The sequence below is a fragment of the Pinus tabuliformis genome, chromosome 8 (genome assembly GCF_031772625.1).
Source record: "Pinus tabuliformis cultivar Carrire ecotype Pingquan chromosome 8, CPIR1, whole genome shotgun sequence".
Classification (NCBI taxonomy): domain Eukaryota; kingdom Viridiplantae; phylum Streptophyta; class Pinopsida; order Pinales; family Pinaceae; genus Pinus; species Pinus tabuliformis.
Window position 1 is genome coordinate 1,995,718,394 of NC_142294.1, and position 17,871 is coordinate 1,995,736,264.

Consider the following 17,871-nt stretch of genomic DNA (forward strand, 5'->3'; position numbering starts at 1 on the left):
GAATTTAAGATCATTGGTGGAACAAAACCGAAGAATTTTGGATTTCTATACATTTCTTATCTAAAATACAAGCAAGAAACGTTAGAAAACTAGGACAATATGAAAATTGGTAAATGCATAAAAGATAGAACTAACCCTTTATATTATTTCAACTATGGAAACATAAATTTGTTTATTACTTGCTTTTCTAGACTTAAATTCATGCATATTTCAAGTTTGATATTTCATTTATAGTTCTCTTTACCTCTATAGTATCAATTGGGTAAACTGCTCCAGGTGGTATTGGTTATACTTCTAGTTCAAATGCTACTGATGTTGTTGCTTTATTTGGTGGCTATAGGTTTGACTCTGGTTTAGATCTTTGAGTAGGGTCTAGATTTCGTAAGCTTGGGTTAGAATCTCATTTTTTAATATGGTTAACGTACGTGTTTTATTATGTATATACTTAGTAACCTCTATAAAAGCTATATTACTTTGATTATGCATTACTTGCATCATTCATTTACAGTGATAAGCTCAATACCAAGTTGTTACCTATCACGAATACTAAAACTCATATCCATTACTGGCATTGGATAGTGTAAGTAGTGATCTCATTGGTTACATATGCCTAACTTAGATAGGAAGGCCGAATATATTATTAGGAAGGCATGTTGAAGAGAAGAAAGTGCAAGACCAAGGAATCGCTAAGGAAGTAGCCCCACCAATTCTACTCATGTCTCACATTCCAAGTTTCAAGGGAGTGTTATCAACATGTGTTGAGGGGGTCCCAAGATAGTGGTCAAATGATATATATCTATATTACAGAGTATTAATTTCCTATTTTAATATGAATAGTCTTGTTGGATATCCGATGATAATTATGACAAACATACCCATCAAATGTGTCATTGGATAGTCTCATTCAATGTGACATATTCAACAAAAATGTTTGATCTAATATTCGATGGATGTGCATCAGATTATTCGACATCTATTTATAATGCAACAAAAATGTTCATCAAATATCCGACGCACTTCTGACAACATTTGTCAGCTAGCTGACAATTATGTGTTGAAAATATTTGATGTTGTGTGGAAAATCGAACTTTCGCCAAGAAAACTAAGAACCACATTCCGTTGCACTACCTTTCTCTTTTGACAAATATTTGTTTGGTATCTGATGTTAAATATCCAACACACTTTTGACAACATTCCTCGTTTGGCCAACAACTATGTGTTGAAATTATCCAACGAAGTTGTGTCGAATATTAAAATTTCATCGACAAAATCAGAAGCCATGTTTCGTTGGAATACCTCGCACTTCCAACAAATATTCGTGGAATGTTTGATATCCGACACATTTCATCAAAGTACCTCACACTTTAACAAATATTTGTCGGATATCCATCGTCTGATATCTAAGGCAAAAACATTCAACACCTGGCCGACAATTACGTGTCCAAAATATCCAACAAAGTTGTGTCGGATATCAAAATTTCACCGAGAAAAATGGGAACTACATTTCCTCGAAGTACCTTGCTGTTCAAAAAAATATTCACCGAATATCCGGCGTCAACATTCGACAAAGTGGTGTCAGATTGCCGACGACAACATTTTCGTTGGATTATCCAATAAAATTTCACCGATGACACTGGGAGCTACAGGTTCATCCAAGAATCTACCTAATTGTGTTGAAAAATTGATATACAACCATCGGATTTTAGTGCATGTGTACTAGTGTGTGTATAGACTTCTTTAAAAATCAAGAAACAAGCTTCACTTTTAGCTTCATTACCTATAGAATAAACATGAGATCAATTATTCTCACACTTAATTTGGTAATTACGAGATTTTATGGTGTTGAGAATGATGAACTCAAACAAAAGTTCCAATAGCCAATTCTAAGAATGCAATAATAGATACTTCCATTCAACGATATTGTTCTAAGTTAGTGTATTTATATCTATGTTTCTAATAACTTGATTTTCCAAACTTAAATATTATTTTTGGTAAAAGGGTTTATGGCTATGCATCAAACCTTTCCAGTTTGCTCTTATTCTATATTGAAAACTACTAAAGTATTTTCCATGTGACAAAGTGCTCCACCCTCAAAGCCATTACAATATTATACTTTATATGAGTTCATCATATCATTTGGCGAATTGTAACTGGATGAGGATAATAATCATTCCTCACATCCAACCAAGATAATCCCAATTAACAACTATTTCAAAATATGCACACATCAACTTTTATTTGCTATTTCCAACATTTTCACTTAATTTTAAAACAATTTTATTATATAAATATTAAAAGAAAGAAAAACACAATCAAGCTATTTCAAAATATGCACACATCAAGTTTTATTTACTATTTCCAACATTTTCACTTAATTTTAAAACAATTATATTATGTAAATATTAAAAGAAGGAAAAAAAAAGGACCAAGTGATTAAAACTTCTTCAACAAGGTTTTATTATAAACTTATTCCATCACAATGTACCAATCCCTAACAAAATTAAAAAATAAAACCTTTCATTCTCTTCACCTTATACCTATTCACATTTTACACCTTTAAAAACATTTACTAATTTTAAAATGGGTAGAAAATAAGTTACTTTTAAGATTTACTATCTAATAAATATCACCATGTAGAAATAAATCACAATAAAATTTGCCGTTGTTAACAATTTTTTTATTGTGCTACTTTGGTAATCATTGTTCTTGAATAATGTGTACCGTCTACTTTGCTACTAAAGTTCCTCCTGTAAAGCTCGTGTTCTTCTTCTTAGTATCTGTTGTTGTATCTCATAATCAGCAAAGGAGCAAATTTCACTTGTTCTCATGAGTTTTCAAACATAGAAATCTTGTTCTTATGAGTTTTCAACCATAGAAATTATTTAAGTAAAAGCATTAAAATGCCATTGTTTTAAAGAATTAATTTGATAATGATTTTGGTACAGGTAGCTATTCAGCCACATCGTCTAAAACTTGTACTATTGTTCTTCTACTCCAAAACCTGCAAAACAATCAATTTCAAATCCGAATGAAAGTTTGCAGTCATTAATATAGAAGTTAAGTGCATGCAAGATTGAACAAAGCCTCAACTGTAACCATAAATACATTAAGATTTTTAAATGTAACGTTGTATGGAAATGTCAGTTCATACATAATAAAAAGAAAATTTTACCAAATCACTCGATTTAACACATCTTATATATATCCTCCTATAGTCACTCACTATTTGGATTGAACACACAAGGTGAAAAACAGATTAGATGCAAGAAAAACAGATTACATGTTGTTTGATGTATAACGCCAAATATTGATATAGCTAAACTAGCTAAACTTTATGGAGACCCAAGAGATGAGCTATACCATTTCTAAAATCAGCGTTTCTACTTCTAAATATATCTAACATATTGGACGTGTTCTAACCAATTAGAATTATCAAAATAAAAAAATCAACTCCGGGGCTTTAAATATGGCTCTAAATCTCTTTAACCTACAGCAGACTGGAGCTTGGTTACTTCACTACAATAAGGTCGACCACAATTCGATCAATAACCTTAAACCTTATCTAATTTAGTTGATCTCACTAAAATTGAAACCTGATCATTTCAACAGAATAGGGCACCATATAAGAAGCTACACCGATAAACACAAAAATAAGGATTTTGTTTTCTGGTTCTTCCCTGAACATCCTGAAAACTTCAAAGCCTTTCAAGTCATTAGAGAAAAATGAATGGAACATCTTAAGGGGCATGACCGTTTTTAATTCATTGATAACATTCCTACTCCTTCATTATTGAAACCATGTTCAACCTTTGCCTTTCAGAGACTTATATCATGATATAAGTTGTGTTTGGTTGAAACCAACAGAGGCAGATTTGTATAACAGGAAGAAAGAATCAATGAAAGCAAGAGGCTGTCAAACAGGAGAAAATATGGGAAACCTGAAGGGTGTTGAATATGCAGTTAATTTGTTATGGGTGTTACTCTATACGCTAAAATATGACCGATGACAACTATTTCATCTTCCACTGACTCTACCATTGGAGAATCACTCGTAGTTGAATCAACAGTTAAGCAACAAACAGTATGGGCATCACCTATAGGGAAAGGAGTAGCGAAATGAGCAAATCCAAAACATGAACGGTAGGCTGTTCCTTCTCTAGTCTCACAAATAATCCTGTAGGTGCTTTTACTACCTAACATAAATTCCCTAGTGGCTTCTCACTGGTAAGAAGAATGTATTCAGTGCATGAAGTAGCCTTACATAAGTGACCTGATTAAAGCTCCAAGGTGAATTGCATCCCTAGAACTCCTTCACGGGGATCCCCTGGTATCCCTAGTAGATTGACGAGATGGCTAAAAATGCTATTGTACATGATAAAGTTGCCAATGTACAAGGCTGACTTCCTATTGCTACACCGAAACGAAATTGATCTAAGACAATTAATAAGGTATTACAGACTCGTGCATGGATGTGCCTATGTTATTTTATGCAACGGATCGATAAAATTGCGAAATACACAGACACTGAAGCAGTTAAAGAAAACATAACAAGCAACACATATAAACACAAGAAGTTTAATAAAGAGTTCACCCAATACTCCTAGGCTACCTCTCCCGATCCAGCGTTCAGTGGTGGCCTCTCTATTATGTTTTCAAGTAGAGTTTTTACAACAGTGAGCTCAATCTGAGTCTCACTCAACAGATACAAATCAGCAAGACTGTAATTGGATCCCCCATGTCTCTGGAGTACACAGACTCTCCTCACTGACTCTTGACCTCTATTGGTCACAATAGTATGAATTCAATCTGAGACTCAATACATGACAGTCATATACAGAGGAGTTCACTTGAACCTCTCAAGCCTTTTCCGGAGTACAGAAACTCTCTGACTCTCTCTGGCTCTGTCTTAACTCTGGCTCGATGTTGCCTTTGCTTTTGCAGGTCAGCTCGACTTCTTCTCTCCGTTCTCTGCTCTTAACTTGCTTCTCTCTCTGTCAATTCGTGGCTTTAAAGCCAATCTACTTTTCCACTGTCCGTTTCCGCTCCCCAGCTTTCCAGTTCCCCTGCCTCTGTTTGTTCAAATTCCTCTGTCTTGCGTCATCAATCACTGTATAGCGCCTCACAAGGAGGTGGCCACCTATTTCGTAACGGATGAGTGTCATTTCTCTCGGACATACTCGAAACGACCGTTTTTATCATTAACTCCAAGAATGCCCGCGAAACACGATCTTCTGCCAACGCATCGTCCATATCGGACTTCAAATCCTATGCAACTCTGCCTGTTAACCTTGTCAAATCCGATCATCCATCGGAACACGTCTCCGCCGTTGATCTGGAGCCTCCAAATCCTACAGTCATCGTCGATATCGGGAGGATAAGTAACATGATGTTTATCTGTCCAATGTGAGTGGTTTTCTCTCTCTTCCGTCGGATGCGTGGCAACCATTGTGTGGCATCGGGCAAGACTCGGTTGAAACCACTTACCGCTCGAAGCCCTTCCAATATTCTGCCAGTTTTTGTGGGACCCCGCTTTTGACGGAATCGGAACGATATCCGTTGCATTTTATGATTTTTCGAGTCCGGGTGCTTGCAGCGTTTCCTTCTTTGAGGGGTTTGCCCTGCGATATGCGATTAGCGGTTTGTCGCTAATCGCATATTAGAAACTACCCCCGTTTCTCAAAATGGCCTCTAGTTTTGCTAATTTGCGATAGCGCGCGTTACCATGGGCCAACGATCTGCGCGCTTGACCGACGGTCCTCGTTGCTCCGCGCTGATCACAAATTGCAACTATTATGAGGATATCTCTGATAAGCTTGATCTTTATAAGACTTTGAAACTTTGGCATGATTTTTAAAGAGTTCATGAAAACTTAGAGAGTGTTCTAGGATCCAATTTGGATCAACTGTTGAGCTTCCATTTTGTCCAGATTTTCATGTTTTTACTAAATAATTGTATACATGTACAAAGTGTCTATAATCTTTATTATTTTTTTTACATGTTATTAAGTTATTATTTAGAGGCGTTTAGAGCTGACCGTTGTTGATCTATGAACTCTTATTGTTTTGTTAATTTGAAGGGTATTTAATGTCAAGATGGCATTAATGTTAGGCTCTTTTGTGATAGGTGCTAACATTCTTGCACCAACATTCCTGCACCAGCTATGCCTGCACCAACATTCTTGCACTGATTTGGGGCTTTCATACATTGACACATTTCCCACCCTCCTTTGTGTTGATGGTTGTTGTATGGTTGACCGCAGAATGGGTATTTATGGTTATCCAATTGAAATTCAGGTGTTGTATTTCATGGCTTGACAGTTGCTTAAACCAGACGCTAGAGGAAAAGAATTTATAGAGCGAATTGATAAGTGCTTACATGCATTAAGTTATCACATGTGAAGTAATTTCTAGCTTGACCTTCAGCAGCTTCATGACATCTATAAATACAAATCAAAAGAGTACTCTCACACTGCGGTTAATAGTTGCCGTTGTATAAAACTACCATATACTTCGCATATATTTCTCCGCTCAACAGTCTATGGTTCTGATAGTGGGAAGTCAACACTCTACCTTCTTGCAGTAGAGTTCACACATAACTGGAGGCATCTATTTAAAGCCGCAGTAGCCAAAAGGACTGTTTCAATTTCTTGCTATGGTATTTGCGTTACACCTGGCAGGAAAACCCCAAATATAACTGCGCAATTGGTGACAACATCTTCTACTTCGATACTAGAAGCATGAATGGTTTTGATGGTAAGGACCAGGCTGCTGCTCTCTCAAAAACCCCGGCAAGTTATGTTTATATTTGCCAGCGAAACAAGAATTCCGCATACCACTCGGTCGATTGGAAGATGGAGCTGGAATTGACAGTGAATCTATTCCTCCATTCTTGTTCTATGTTTGCACTATGCAGTTGGAATTACATGGTTGTCAAATTGCACCAGTCGTTGTATTATCTTCCAAACTTAGCCGAATCGGATTTTCTAGTTCCAGTTCAAAATTGTTTTAACAAACCGTGCTAAACGCATAAGCATGGATCCAATTAAGGAGGGGCCGCTGCTATAAAAGAGAGGATTGCGCACTCAGAAGATTAGCAATCGAACTCACAGGAGACCTCGGATTCGGATTGGGCATTGTACTTTGCAGATTGCAGAACAGGGAATTCGATCTTGCTGTGCAGGAACGGAAGCGCTGCGCTCCCAATGGGATGATCCCTGGAGGGAACCACCGGAGCCAGCACTGCATTATTTAATGAATCTGTAACAGGGCTTTTGCAATGAATTTCTTTGGCACTTAACTTTGAATTCTGGTTTCTACTCTGAAATTACTTTATTTGGCAATCGCTTCTGAGTAATTTTGTTTCTCCACAATGTTTTAAGTTTGTGATTTAAATTGCTGCAAGGGCAATGAGATGGGTGGTTGGGCCCACCAACCAGTCCGTTGCCCCAAACCTCGTAACTTTCTTTTACTGCATGTTAGTTTGCATGGTGTGAATGTGATCTTAAATAATTCTGCAATTTCATTTCATAGCTTTTCTTTTTAATCATTTAACTTTCAACTTCAATCCATAAATTCTTTATTGTTGTTCTAATTATTTCAGTTTAACATTAATTGTTGTTTCTTGGATATGCTTCTATCAAGGCTGAACATAAGAAAATAGTTAATGTTTTACACTGCATCTCTTTTTATTCGCTGCATAATAAAGTTTATTTTCAGAATGCAATGGTGAAGGAAACAACTACTAGGTAGAGAGTTCTAGTTAATTTAAATTGACTGCCTCAAGATCATTATTTTAAATTTAAACTGATTCCTGCACTTTGAAAGAAAAACATGTGTTCTTGCACTTTGAAAGAAAAACATTTATTCCTGCACTATTAATAAGCAAATTCCAGGATCAACATAAGGAAAGATTGTAAAACTTGTTGGTAAAACATTCACAAAATTCTTCATTATAATTAAATGTTGCACATATTATACAGAACATTTTGAGGAAGTATTTAATAAGATCAGGGTTAACAACACGAATTATATATTTATTTCGTTGGTTTTTATTGCATATTTTCCTTACAGCTAAAGCAGTGAATTGTCTTTAAGAGAAGCAGTGCATTATTATCTTGAACCCTTTTAAAGCATTTGATTATTTCCTTCGATTAGTTGGAAAGAAGTTCTCGTGTGATTTCTAGTTTAATTTCATTCTTTTCATCCTTGCAACATAGCACTAACTTTTAAGAGATTTTGCATCATTTATTTCTTGCATCACTTTCTTTTGAATGGGGCCTACGTTCCCTTGTCCCCTAGAAAACTGAAGAAGACTTACTGCAGGAGTCAACTCAACCCAGAAGAGGAGCCAGAAGTAGATTCCCAGAGTGTGGTAACTTTGCCTCCGAATAGTCTTATTCATTTTTGTTGAACGATACCCTTTTGAATTTCTTGCAAGAGCTTGGTTTTTATTTGACAGATCCCTGAGGTTGTATTCTAGCATATATTGTGTTACACCTCTAAGTTTACTTACCCAGATTGACAAATTAAATGTTGGTGTAAATCTTGCATTTATACCGCCCGACACTTACAAAACAAAAATATGAGCCTTCATCTTAGAGGAGTCTACCAAAGAACCAAAACCTTGGTACTTATACATTTGGATCATTACAGAAACAACCTGAAAGGCTCAACCATGGACTAGTTCCAACCATCAGGATTGATTGTGGTTGGATCGATGGATGTTCATGGCATCATTTGAACATATGTTTGTGGACTTCATACCATTGTGTCTCATTAGTTGTGGATTCATACAATATTCCTTATGGTTGTTTCCAATTACTACTACTCCCTCAGTGGTGTTTCAAGGGGAGAAGTTTGATGATGATAAAGGTTGTTGATTGTTGCTAGTCCCTAAGTTGAATTTCGAGGGGGTGGGGCCGGGAGTTAGATGATGACAAGTACTGTTGTCATTTCTTGTGTTTGATAAGTGTGATGGTGACAGTGTTCAAACATCTTTATGCGTGTTATTGTACCATATTTGCGCTGAGTTTGCCATAGTTACAAGCCTCATTGCTCATTTTTTGGTTGGTGGTGTTGCTTATGTTTGAAGCCTTCGACCTAGTTCTTTACTAGTGCCCATTTTCTCTAAAGCATTTATGAGGAACTTATCAATGTTTACCTTCCTTGTGCCTTTACAACATATTCTACTTCAGAGATCAACCAAGCTCACTGAAATTTATTGGCTCTCATCCTCATGTTTTTGGTACTTCCTTATTAGAGTGTGTTAGGATATTCCGACACATAGGAAATAGTTAAGTATAACTTGGTCTAGTATAGAGTTAGGTAAAGTGTGTTTCTTTACTATGTACATTTTGTAACTTACAATCCGACGGTCACGATATGTAGTGATCTGACGGTTCATTCTCTCGGTATTACCAACACTTGATCCGTGGCTTAACACCCGATTGGTCCATGATCTCTATTTAAAGAGCATGGAGGGTCATTTGTAGGTTAACCCGTTCATGAGAGAAGCTTATGTAAATTTTCATTCTTTTATTAATAAATTTCCTGAAGTGGCCGTGTTGGCTCAGGTCGTGGACTGTTTCCCTCTTTGAGGGTTTTAACCACGTCAAAATACTGGTGTATTGATCTGTGATCTGTGTGTGAGCGATGTCCTTTGGTGTTCTGTCTGAGGAACTTACCCTGTAAATTCCTACATGGTATCAGAGCTATTTGAGAGCCGCGTCCTTTGGTGATCCAAATCTGAAGCCGGTAGAACTGCATCTGACTGTCGTTTCCTAGATCTACCGTTTCTGACTACTTTCGGGCCGAGAGGACTGCTCTATTGTGTTGGGAGCATCTATTCCAGTGAGGAACCCATTTCGTTTCATACGAAAAGGTTTCCGGTAGCCCTAGCTACGTCATTTTTAAGATCTGGAGGTATACAGTGTTTATTTGCAGTTTACAGTTATTTTCTCTCTGTTTATTTCGGTTTCGGTTTATTTAGCCTTTTTTATTACCGGATCTATACCTTTCATTTCTGCGTATGCTCTTTGCCCCGCGACTCTGTGCGATATAGGCAAATCAGAAACAGAAAGGAAGGACTTTTCTCATGTGTATGCTCTTTTCCGTTGCGCCTTAGTGTGATCTTGGAAAATTAGAAACATTGAGAAAAATATTTAGTTTCTGGTTAAAACTAACTTCGAGCCGCAAGGTTCGTTTTTTTTGTATGTCTGTTTTGAGTTTTTTGTTTTTTGTTTTGTAGGGAAAAAGAGCTTTCTCAAAGCAAGCACGCAACCCAAAGCTTCAACCCACCCCCCCTCTCTTTCTCTCAAACTTTTTGTATAGCTCACTTGGTCCAAAGCTAATTTATGAGAGTAGAGGTCTTGAGTTCAAGTCTCCTTTTTGTGGGGGCGGATTTTTCATTTCCGCACATTCCCACACTTCGTCGGCATCTTTATCAAATTTTTTTCAAAAAGCCATAACTTCTTCATCTGGAAGCCGTTTTCAGAACCGTTTTTTTTTAAACAGCCTAATTTTTCGAGATCTTTCCATTGGAACACTTAGTTTCAGCATCTATAGCTTCAGTTTCTGTTAAAATGGAAAGTCCATGCCAAGTTATTCTTGACAGCACCAACTACTTCCAATGGTGGTCCTACATTGTGGATTTACTTAGAAGTAAAGGTCTTTACAGAATAGCCTCAGGGCAAGAGACCAAACCGAAAGATGAAGATAAGGCAGCTAAATGGGAAAATAGGCAAGACCAAGCACGTGGGTTGATAGGGATGTCTACTTCTCTAGATCTTATATTCCATATTGCAGAACTTGATGCTCCTGATGAAGCAATGAAACAAAGTACTAAAGTCTTTGGAATTAAAAATGAACTTAGAGCCCATCAACTTGAAAATGAGTTGCTTACATTGGACCCCAATAATTTTTCTTGCATTGAAGATTTTTTGTCCAAGTTCAAGACCCTTAGACTTCTCTTGGAAGGTGTTAAGGTTAAGAAAGAAGATAGTAACCTTATCTATTCCATTTTTACTAAGTTGGGACCAGCCTACTCTGTGTTTGTTTCCACCTTCCATTCTACAAGCCTACAAGAGAAGCCTTCATTTCTCAAGGACAAGACTACAAGTCCCCTTCCTTTGATTCTTTTTGTGATTCTTTAATAAGAGAACAAGAAAAACTCTTACACTTTGGTCTTCTTAATCTTGGAAACTCTTCTAAGAAAGCGTTAGCCGCCCAGCAGCAACCAAATCCAAAGAATCCTAAGAAGTTGTATCCTAAAAAGAATGGTCCTAAACCAAACAAGGGTCCTAAGCAATTTCAGCCTCAAAATGAAAAATCCTTTCAACAAAATGATACGACAAATCAAAACAAAGGGAAGAACACTGATAGACATTGCAACTTTTGTAATCGAGATGGCCACTTAGAATCCAAATGCTTTAAGAAGACGCCTTGGAAGCAGCAATGAAGAAGCATAACATCCATTTGGAGCACTCTTCAACTTCAACTTCATCTTCAGAAATGGCACTTTCTGCATGTGGTTGTCAAGCGTCTCGGTCTGGCTATGCATTAAATGTATCTTCTTCTTCTCATTCTCATGAGTGGCTCATTGATTCTGGAGCTTCTTATCACATGGCCAAAAACAAAGCCATGTTTTCTTCTTTAAATGATTGTAACACCAAAAATATATATGTTGGTGATGATAGATCTCTTAGCGTTGTAGGGACTGGAACTGTTCATATAGACAATGGTCAATTTAATGATGTATTATGTGTTCCAACCTTATCCTGCAACCTTCTATCTGTATATCAGATAACTCATTCAGGTGAAGGTAAAATCGTTGAATTTTCACCTCACGATGTTGTAATTAAGAACCTAAGAGATCCTAGACAGATTTTAGCTACTAGCATTGCTGATGATTCTACAAGGATGTATAAGTTTCACAACTTTGGATCATCAAATCTTCCCTCGGTATTTGTTGCTCATAATGATGAAGTAAGCAAACTTTGGCATGAGCGATTTGGTCACTTAAACTATCGCTCTCTTCAGAATCTATGTAAAGAAAATATGGTGACAGGTCTTCCAATGGTATCTTGCAGAGATGGTGTTTGTTCCGGATGTGTACTCGGAAAACATCATCGGGACAGTTTTGAAAAACGTGCCTCTTGGCACGCCTCAACCCCTTTACAGCTCGTGCATAGAGATTTATGTGGTCCACTTCCAGTTGTTTCCTTCTCTGGCTACAAGTATTTCTTAACTTTCATTGATGATTTCTCCAGACGCACTTGGGTATACTTCTTAAAACTCAAGAGTGAAGTATTTAACATGTTCTTGGCCTTTAAGGCCTTTGTTGAAAAACAATCTGGACATCAAATTCTTAAGCTAAGATCTGATAACGGCGGAGAATATGTTAACAACAAATTCATCAATTTTTGCACTGGGAATGGAATTCAAATGCAACATACTGTTCCATATACTCCACAACAAAATGGTGTAGCTGAAAGGAAGCATCGCACCTTAAAAGAAATGGCTAATTATATGCTTCAATCTAAAGGACTTAGTCTTAATTATTGGGCAGAAGCAATTAACTGTGCAAATTACATAATAAATCACACTCCTACTAAGGTTTTAAAGAATATCACTCCAGAAGAAGCATGGAGCTCAATTAAACCAGATGTAAGTCACTTTCATGTTTTTGGAAGTGAAGCATGGGCCCATATTCCAGATGAGAAACATAAAGCTTTAGAACCTAAGAGTGAAAAATGTATTTTTGTTGGATATTCTGAAGATGTCAAAGGATATAGACTTATTCCACTTAAGTCCAAAAATGTTATCATTAGAAGAGATGTAAAGTTTGCTGAAAATATATCGGCCTACGAGCCTAGTTCGGCGGATGTGCCACCTCTCCCTATCTCTTCTACTTTTGAAAATATTTCTTCTTCAGATAATGAAAGCGAGGATGAAAATCCTCCCCCACCTTCTCAGGATCCTCCTTCGGCTCCTCAGCTTCCAAAATGGGTCCGTGCTACTTGGGATGCAGCAGGTGATCTTGTCGGTGATCCTACAGATCAACGACGTACACGTTCTCAATTTGATAGAGCCTCTTCTTTACTGGCTCAAGCTTCAGTGAATTATGATCCCAACACCTTTGCAGAAGCTTCAGGCCATCTAGATTGGGAAGCAGCTATGAATGAAGAATATCATTCATTATTGGCAAATGATACATGGGATCTTGTTCCTCTACCAAAGGGACGAAAACTTGTTAGATGCAAATGGGTTTACATAACAAAGTATGGACCAGATGGGAAAGTTGATAAACATAAAGCTCGTCTTGTTGCTAAGGGTTTTTCACAAGTTGAAGGCATTGACTACACTAAAACCTTCTCCCCTGTTGCCAAAATGAACATTATCCGCCTTGTTCTTTCCCTTGCTGCCTCTTTCAAATGGGAAGTCCATCAGATGGATGTTAAATCTGCCTTCTTACATGGGGACTTGCATGAAGAAATCTATATGGAACAACCTATTGGCTTTATACAAATAGACTCCAGCCTTGTATGTCGGCTTAAGAAATCTCTTTATGGTCTCAAGCAAGCTCCTCGAGCTTGGTATGCCAAAATGGATAACTTTCTTTTAGAAAATGGCTTTTCTAGGTGTCATTCTGACAATATTGTCTACACCAAGAAAGTGGGCAAGTCTCTTATCATTCTTGTTCTTTATGTTGATGATCTTATCCTGACTGGTAGTGATCCCAACCTTATAAACCATGTGAAGTCTAGCCTTAAAAGGAAGTTTGAAATGACAGACTTAGGACATTTACATTATTTTCTTGGTCTTCAAGTCTTGCAATCCAAGGAAGGTATTTCCCTTTCCTAGTCCAAGTATGCCTGTAATATTCTACGCCATTTTCACATGGAAGACTGTAAGCCAGCCCCTTCTCCCTTTCAGTCTGGAGTCAAACTTTCAGTCACTTGTACTTCTTCTGAAGTTGATGCTACCTTATACCGTCAACTTGTAGGAAAACTTTTGTATCTAACCCATACTCGTCCTGACATTTCCTTTGTTGTTGGCCTTGTTGCTCGGTTTATGCAAAACCCACATGAAAGTCATTGGAAAGCAGCTAAAAGAATACTTCGTTATGTTTGAGGTATAGTTCAGTTTGGGATTCATTACAGTGCCAAAGCAGCTCCTCTATTGGTTGGTTTCACTGATTCCGATTGGGCTGGTGACCCTGATGATCGGAAGTCTACTGCAGGTTATGTGTTCACTCTTGGTTCAGGACCTATTACATGGGCTTGCAAGAAACAAGGTGCCATTTCTCTTTCTTCAGCAGAAGCAGAGTATCGTGGTGCCGTAGAAGCTAGTAAGGAAGCCTTGTGGCTTCGTCAGATCCTGTCAGAGTTTGGCTTTCAGCAGCAACATTCGACTACACTTTGGTGTGATAATCAAAGTGACATTCAACTATGCAAAAATCCAGTCCAACATCAGCGCAGCAAACACATTGCACTGCACATGCACTTCATCAGAAAGCTCATTCACGACCATGTTCTTGAAGTGCAATATTGTTCAACAGATGATCAAGTTGCAAACATCTTTACAAAGGCTCTCACAGAGGCGAAGTTCACTAAACTTCGATTTATGGTTGGAGTTCAGGAAGTTGTCACTAAGGGGGGATAGGCTCTAGTGCCTCCTTCCTTCTCCTATTGTGTCATATTTGTAAATCCTTCAATCCTATCCCAAGTTGTTCTTAAGGGGGGATGTTAGGATATTCCGGCACATAGGAAATAGTTAAGTATAACTTGGTCTAGTATAGAGTTAGGTAAAGTGTGTTTCTTTACTATGTACATTTTGTAACTTACAATCCGACGGTCACAATATGTAGTGATCCGACGGTTCATTCTCTCCTCGGTATTACCGACACTTGATCCGTGGCTTAACACCTGATTGGTCCATGATCTCTATTTAAAGAGCATGGAGGGTCATTTGTAGGTTAACCCGTTCATGAGAGAAGCTTACGTAAATTTTCATTCTTTTATTAATAAATTGCCTGAAGTGGCCGCGTTGGCTCAGGCCGTGGATTGTTTCCCTCTTTGAGGGTTTTAACCACGTCAAAATACTGGTGTATTGATCTGTGATCTGTGTGTGAGCGGTGTCCTTTGGTGTTCTGTCTGAGGAACTTACCCTGTAAATTCCTACAGAGTGGCCTTCAGTTCTTGCCATTCAGTGGATCATTGTGGGATCTACAGCTTCATATCCATGTGCATTTGAGCATCGCCATCTTAGATTTTTTTCCTACAGGTTTTTTTGTTTTCTATGCTTATGAGAGCTTTTACTTGGGTATGCCTTATTGTCGAGATCCAATTATTATCTATGTTTATTCCCTATGTTTCGGGGGAGTGTTAGTGTTTCTCTTTTCCAATGAGCTAAGTGTTGTGAGTTGTAAGTTCACTTTCCCAATGAGCCAAGTGTTGTGAGTTGCAGGCTCACATAGGGTTGTTATCTGCCAAGTTGTCATTGTTATCTTTAGTCAACATTGGTCCTTCTCCATTATTATAAATGGAAGACTTCTCTATGTATTTTTCACAATAATGTGAGTAATAGAAAACTCTTACAGTTGCAAAGGATGCACGTGCAGTTCCATAAGTGAAACCCTAGCTCATGCAAACCCCAAGGTTATCATCGTGGAATTCGTCATGTGGTAGAGTCTGAGCATTGGTCAAAGAGAGATTAAGCTCGCTGGTGACTGAGTCTATGCGGTCTAGCCATTTAGAGGAGGACAAGTTAGAATTCTTCTAAAATCCCCAGTGAAGGACTCCGGCACACTGGTGCATGACCTGAATGTTACAAATGTATATATTTTTGAAAATTTGGGGAGTGATTTTTTGGTGAAGATATACATGTTTTTTCTTAAATTGGTGGAGGTTTGCAATTTATTCATAGAAGCCACGGGGTATATTTTTTCTTTGTATATATATATATATATATATCTAATTGTAGAATTTCCAAATTGGCAAATTAAAAAAAAAAAAAAAAACAATTTGGGGGAGCATGTGTAGAGAACTAATGGTGAGGATGATGAATGCCAAGTTTGAGGTGGGAAAATTTAATGGTAAAAATAACTTCGAATTAGTTCAACAACAACTAGTAACTAAATAAGGTATTAGACCACAAGACGAAGAAACATGAAAGTATGACTAATGAAAAATGGGAAGAAGTGGATGCAAGTGCTCTTAGCACTATTCGGTTATGTCTTGCAGATGATGTTTTATTTAATATTATTGGAGAAAAAACAACAGCATGTTTATGGAATAGAATGTATATCACGAAGTTCTTGACAAACAAAATCTAGTTGAAAAGAAAATCGTACAGTCTAAAAGTGAAAGCAAGTACAAAAATTTCAAATGGTTTAAATGTATTTAATACTCTTATATGTCATTTGGCTAGTATGTCATTGCCTGAATTGTGCAATCATTTAGTCACTTCCATTAGCTTTAATACAATTGATACTCTTGACTATGATTCTATTTTTGGAGCATTGTCTAAGGATGTGTGGAGGAAATATAGTATTGAAACCTTCTCACCAGAAGCAATGGCGACTTGAAGTTGGTCCAAAGAAAAAATTGAGAAATTGAGAAGTACATCCAGATCAAAGTCAAAAGGAAAGAATAGTAAACTCAAATGTCAATATTGTAATGAGACCAAGGCATTTCATGAAACACTATTGGAAGAGGCGAGAATCCAAAGAACACTCCAAAAATGAAGCAAATACAGTTGAATCACATCTATGTATGATTAATGAAGTTTTTGTTGATTTGGGGTAGGCATCGAATGTGCTCTAAGGCTCAAATTTTGCAGGGAGAATTGGGCGTAGGTATTCCAAAGAACCCAGAAAGTGTTTTGGGAAATTCCACCCAGAAGTGAATTTATTGAATAATTAATATTTTTAATGGTGTTCCTAAGTCTAAACTTAGGAAAAATCAATATTAATGGGTATTAATCTAATCAGTGGTGAAACTTCTAGAAAAAGCCACGGATCAAGCCAAAATGGTCTGAGCCTTTGATTAAGATGTAATCTAGGTCGTTGGTTGTCCAACAGGAAGATATAAGAAGGGGCTTGAGAGCCATTTGGAAGACACACAGAGAGATTGAGAAAATCAGTTTTCTGAGGTGAAAAGTTCTTAGGAGGAAAATCGATTGAGGAGATCTTGCAGCAGAGGGGCAGTGAGAATCGGGAGAAGGAATTTCCAGAGAGTACAAGGCAGAGAGAGGACAAAAATACATCCAGAGGGGGGTTGACGTTGGCCTATGCAGCGCTAACACAGAAGCAGCGCAATCCATGAGGGGAAGTCGAGTTTCTACTGAGAGAATTCGAAGTTCAGTTGCCGGAAGCCAACGTGAGCCTAGGAGGAAGAAAGTCGATTTCTCAGCCAACATAGGATCCAGAGCCGAGAGGAAGCATAATACTCAGGAGGGGTCACACAGAAGTTTCCCGGGGTGATGCAGTTCCGCGTAGAAGCCACACAGAGGGTGACGCAGAGCCTCCAGAGCTGAAGGATCAGTGACTGATTCTCTAGTGATAGGGTGAGATCATTTCACCAGTCTTTTGTTCAGTAATCTCTCTATAAAGGATTGCTAGCTGAGCATCCTAGATTTGTACTCAAAATTTTCTCCTGCATAATAATAAAACCCTCAGGGTTGTTGCACCGGTTTTCCGCAATGGGTTTTTCAGGGGACTATTTGTCCAAAAATAATTGTGTCCTATGTGTTGCATTGTTCTTTCTTGCACATTATTTTGTTTCTGCATATATGTAAATGAAGTGAAGGTTGCAGACTTATTTACTTCGAAATTTACCATAGAAGATAGTAAATAACTCATATGATTTAATCA

At 37.6% G+C, this 17,871-nt stretch overlaps 1 protein-coding gene across 2 annotated transcripts in view; it reads right to left on the minus strand.

Annotated features, from left to right (window-relative positions):
- Window positions 1-2,664: 2,664 nt before the first annotated feature.
- The window catches only part of LOC149244456 (uncharacterized), a 212,902-nt gene continuing 197,695 nt past the window's right edge, over window positions 2,665-17,871 (minus strand). For both annotated transcript variants that reach the window (XR_016246752.1, XM_089374872.1), the window contains one exon: window positions 2,665-3,001. The gene's annotated coding sequence lies outside the window, so the exon portion shown is untranslated. The remainder of the gene's footprint in view (window positions 3,002-17,871) is intronic.